The following is a 6,088-nucleotide window of genomic DNA, read 5'->3' on the forward strand; positions in this document are numbered from 1 at the left end:
TAACCCTACCGTACACTTTTCCTGGTATACTCAATAAACTTATTCCTCTATAATTTTTACAATCTCTTTTGTCCCCTTTCCCTTTATATAAAGGGACTATACATGCTCTCTGCCAATCCCTAGGTACATTCCCCTCTTTCATACATTTATTAAACAAAAGTACCAACCACTCCAACACTATATCCCCCCCTGCTTTTAACATTTCTGTCATGATCCCATCAGTTCCAGCTGCTTTACCCCCTTTCATTCTGCGTAATGCCTCGCGTACCTCCCCCACACTTACCGTCTGCTCTTCTTCACTCCTAAAAGATGGTATACCTCCCTGACCAGTGCATGAAATTACCGCCTCCCTTTCTTCCTCAACATTTAAAAGTTCCTCAAAATATTCTCGCCATCTACCTAATACCTCCCTCTCCCCATCTACTAACTCCCCTACTCTGTTTTTAACTGACAAATCCATACTTTCCCTAGGCTTTCTTAACTTGTTTAACTCACTCCAAAATTTTTTCTTATTTTCATTAAAATTTCTTGACAATGCCTCTCCCACTCTATCATTTGCTCTCCTTTTGCACTCTCTCACCACTCTCTTCACCTTTCTTTTACTCTCCATATACTCTGCTTTTCTTATAACACTTCTGCTTTGTAAAAACCTCTCATAAGCTAACTTTTTCTCTTTTATCACACCCTTTACTTCATCATTCCACCAATCACTCCTCTTTCCACCTGCCCCCACCCTCCTATAACCACAAACTTCTGCCCCACATTCTAATACTGCATTTTTAAAACTATTCCAACCCTCTTCAACCCCCCTTCCCCCACTACTCATCTTTGCACTAGCCCACCTTTCTGCCAACAGTCGCTTATATCTTCCCCGAACTTCCTCCTCCCTTAGTTTATACACTTTCACCTCCCTCTTACTTGTTGTTGCCACCTTCCTCTTTTCCCATCTACCTCTTACTCTAACTGTAGCTATAACTAAATAACTAAATAATGATCCGATATATCAGTTGCCCCTCTATAAACATGTACATCCTGGAGCCTACCCATCAACCTTTTATCCACCAATACATAATCTAACAAACTACTTTCATTACGTGCTACATCATACCTTGTATATTTATTTATCCTCTTTTTCATAAAATATGTATTACTTATTACCAAATCTCTTTCTACACATAGCTCAATTAAAGGCTCCCCATTTACATTTACCCCTGGCACCCCAAATTTACCTACTACTCCCTCCATAACATTTTTACCCACTTTAGCATTGAAATCCCCAACCACCATTACTCTCACACTTGATTCAAAGCTCTCCACGCATTCACTCAACATTTCCCAAAATATCTCTCTCTCCTCTACACTTCTTTCTTCTCCAGGTGCATACACGCTTACTATAACCCACTTTTCACATCCAATCTTTATTTTACTCCACATAATCCTTGAATTAATACATTTATAGTCCCTCTTTTCCTGCCATAGCTTATCCTTCAACATTATTGCTACTCCTTCTTTAGCTTTAACCCCTGATCTAATCCCATTTATTCTTCTCCATTGAAACTCTCCCACCCCCTTCAGCTTTGTTTCACTTAAAGCCAGGACATCCAGCTTCTTCTCATTCATAACATCCACAATCATCTCTTTCTTATCATTTGCACAACATCCATGCACATTCAGACTTCCCACTTTGACAATTTTCTTCTTATTTTTTTTAGTAATCTTTACAGGAAAAGGGGTTACTAGCCCATTGTTCCCGGCATTTTAGTTGACTTCTACAACACGCATGGCTTACGGAGGAAAGATTCTTATTCCACTTCCCCATGAATATAAAAGGAAAAGTAATAAGACCAAGAACTATTAAGATAAAATCAAAGAAAACTCAGATGAGTGTGTATAAATAAACGTGTACATGTATGTGTAGTGTGACCTAAGTGTAAGTAGAAGTAGCAAGACATACCTGTAATCTTGCTTATTTATGAGACAGACAAAAGACACCAGCAATCCTACCATCATGTAAAACAATTACAGGCTTTTGTTTTACATTCACTTAGCAGGACGGTAGTACCTCCCTGGATGGTTGCTGTCTACCAACCTACTACTAAAAAAAAATACGTACTTTAATCATCATTCAACATTTTCACCTCTCTCATACATAATCACTGTCTTTGCAGAGGCACTCAGATATGATAGTTTAGAAGTCCCTCCAAACTGTCAATATCCCAAACCCTTCCTTTAAAGCGCAGGCATTGTACTTCCTATTTCCAGGACTCAAGTCCGGCTAACTGGTTTCCCTAAATCCCTTCACTAAATATTACCTTGCTTACACTCCAACAGCTCATCAGGTCCCCAAAACCATTCATCTCCATTCACTCCTATCTAACACACAAACATAAGCTTGCTGGAAGTCCAAGCCCCTCGCCCACAAAACCACCTTTACCCCCTCCCTCCAACCTTTTCGAGGATGACCCCTACCCCTCCTTCCTTTCCCTACAGATTTATATGCTCTCCAAGTCATTCTACTTTGATCCATTCTCTCTAAATGACCAAACCACCTCAACAATCCCTCTTCAGCACTCTAATTAATACCTTTAGTAACTCCACACCTCCTCCTAATTTCCACACTCTAAATTCTCTGCATAATATTTACACCACTCATTGCCCTTAGGACATCTCCATTGCCTCCAACCACCTACTCGCTGCAGCATTTACAACCCAAGTCTCACACCCATATAAGAGTTGGTACCACTATACTTTCATACACTCCCTTCTGTGCCTCCATAGGTAATGTTTTTTTGGTCTCCACTCAATGCACCACTCACCTTATTTCCTTCATCAATTCTCTAGTTAACCTCATCCTTCATAAACCCATCTGCTGACAAGTCAACTCCCAAATATCTGAAAACATTCACTTCTTCCATACTCCCTCTCTCCAATGTGATATCCAATTTTCTTTATCTAAATTGTTTGATATCCTCTTCACCTTACTCTTATCTGTGTTCACTTTCAACTTTCTACCTTTACACACCCTCCCAAACTCATCCACTAACCTTTGCAACTTTTCTTTAGAATCTCCCATTAGCACCATATCATCAGCAAAAAGTAACTGTGTCAACTCCCATTTTGTACTTGATACCCCATAATTCAATCCTACCCCTCTTCCTAGCACCCTAGCATTTACTTCTGTTACAACCCCATCTATAAATATATTAAACAATCATGGTGACATTACACATCCCTGTCTAAGACCTGCTTTTACCGGGAAGTAGTCTCCCTCTCTTCTACACACCCTATACACACCCTAACCTGAGCCTGACTATCCTCATAAAAACTCTTTACAGCATTTAGTAACTTACTACCTATTCCATACACTTACAACATCTGCTACATTGCTTCTCTATCCACTTTATCATATGCCTTTTCTAAATCCATAAATGCAATGAAAACTCCCCTACCTTTGTCTAAATACTGTTCACATATATGCTTCAGTGTAAACACTTGATCTACACATCCCCTGCCCACTCTAAAGCCTCCTTGCTCATCTGCAATCCTACTCTGTCTTACCTCTAATTCTTTCAATAATAACCCTACCGTACACTTTACCTGGTATACTCAGTAAACTTATTCCCCTGTCATTTTTACAATCTCTTTTGTTCCCCTTCCCTTTATATAAAGGAACTATACACGCTCTCTGCCAATCCCTAGCTACCTTCCCCTCTTACATACATTTATTAAACAAAAATACCAACCTCTCCGACACAATATCCCCCCTTGCTTTTAACATTTCTGTCATGATCCTGCCAGTTCCAGTTGCTTTACCCCCTTTCATTCTACGTAATGCCTCATGCTCCTCCCTCACACTCGCATCCTGCTCTTCTTCACTCCTAAAAGATGCTATACCTCCCTGACCAATGCATGAAATTACCACCTCCCTTTTTTCATTGACATTTAAGAGTTCCTCAAAATATTCCTGCAATCTACCCAATACAGTGGACGTTCCTTTTTTGTCAGTCTCCATTATCACCGACTTTTTTTTGTCAAAATATTGGTTCCATTTTCGTCGATGGTACAGAACCTGTCCAGTGCCCAGAGTGCGCACAAAGCCACCTCCCCCACGCATTCTCAGGCAGTGCCATGTTGTTTTTTGGTGAGTGAACATATCCTGCGAAGTCATACAAAACATTTCTTAATAATCCATTGTTTTTGGCACTTGTTTATTGTGTGTGACTGCTAAATAAGCCACCATGGGCCCCAAGAAAGCTTTTAGTGCCAGTCCTTTGGTAAAGAATGTGAGAAACACAATAGAATTCAAGAAATAGTTTGTAGATAAATACGAAAGTGGTGGTGGTACAGGGTGGTAGTGATTGTGATGGTGGTAGAGGGTGGTTGTAATGGTTGTAGAGGGTGGTAGTGGTTGTGATAGTGGTAGTGATGGCAGTTGAGGGCAGTAGTGGTTATGATGGTGGTAGAGAGTGGTAGTGGTTGTGACGGTGGTATAGAGAGTGGTAGTGGTTGTGATGGTGGTAGTGGTTGTGATTATGGTAGAGGGTGGTAGTGGTGGTGGTGTCAGCATAGTTGCTGATCCCCTGTATATGTATATGTTATGTGAGTGTCATGGTTAGTACCATCCATATGTTTTACATACATGACCCCTTGCTAGGCTCAGCGACTAGCATGTGTGACGTCACGTGATGCCGTTGTGAGTGCTGTGCTCCCGTGATCGTTCTCAGTTCCCGTTAGACCTACCAAGCAGCAACAGGCAGGCTGGGCCTCCCCTATCACAATCTGCTAATATAAGCGTTACCACCCAACGACTTGTGTTTAACTCCAACCATCACATCTCCACGAACCCTCCCAACAGTGGTAGAGGGTAGCAGTGGTTGTGATGGTGGTAAAGGGTGGTAGTGATGGTGGTAGAGGGTAGTAGTGGTTGTGATGGTGGTAGAGGGTGGTAGTGATTATGATGGTGGTAGAGGGTGGTAGTGATGGTGGTAGAGGGTGGTAATGGTTGTGATGGTGGTAGAGGGTGGTAGTGGTTGTGATGGTGGTACAGGGTCATAGTGGTTGTGATGGTGGTACAGGGTCATAGTGGTTGTGATGGTGGTACAGGGTCATAGTGGTTGTGATGGTGGTAGAGGATGGTAGTGGTAGTGATGGTGGTAGAGGGTGGTAGTGGTTGTGATGATGGTACAGGGTGGTAGTGGTTGTGATGGTGGTACAGGGTGGTAGTAATGGAGATTTGTGCAATGTGGAGTAGGATGGAAAGATTTGTGGCATTAAAAACAAAGAAGGGAAGTGACCCCATATAAGGACTTGGTACCTCGAGTCCTTACAGAGGGGGATTCCTCTTCAAAAGAATAACCTCTCTTCCCTCTCCCCTCCTCCCTGTCTTACATCCACCAACAACAGCCTTCAATAAAGGTAAGTGTTCTTTTGTGCATGTAAATCTTTAAGGTAATTTTTTTTTTTTTTTTTTTTTTTTTTTTTTGTTAATACTTCTGGGTGTCTGGAACGGATTAATTGGATTTACATTATTTCTTATGGGGAAAATGGTTTCAGTTTTCACCGATTTCCATTTTCACCAGTCTCTCTGAAACGGATTAAACCTGAAAACCGAGGTTCTATTGTACCTCCAGCTCCCCATCTACTAACTCCCCTACTCTGTTTTTAACTGACAAATCCATTCATTCCCTAGGCTTTCATAATTTGTTTATCTCACTCCAAAATTTTATCTTATTTTCAGCAAAATTTCTTGACAGTGCCTCTCCCACTCTTTCATCTGCTCTCCTTTTGCACTCTCTCACCACTCTCTTTGCCTTTCTTTTACTCTCCATATACTCTGCTCTTCTTACAACACTTCTGCTTTGTAAAAACCTCTCATAAGTTACCTTTTTCTCTTTTATCACACCCTTTACTTCATCATTCCACCAATCACTCCTCTTTCCTCCTGCACCCACCCTCCTATAGCCACAAACTTCTGCCCCACATTTTATCACTGCATTTTTAAAACTGTCCCAACCCTCTTCAACCCCCCCCTCCCCCTTACACTACTCATACTTACATTAGCAGACCTTTCTGCCAATAGTTGCTTATA

The sequence above is a fragment of the Cherax quadricarinatus genome, chromosome 7 (assembly GCF_038502225.1).
Source record: "Cherax quadricarinatus isolate ZL_2023a chromosome 7, ASM3850222v1, whole genome shotgun sequence".
Lineage (NCBI taxonomy): Eukaryota > Metazoa > Arthropoda > Malacostraca > Decapoda > Parastacidae > Cherax > Cherax quadricarinatus.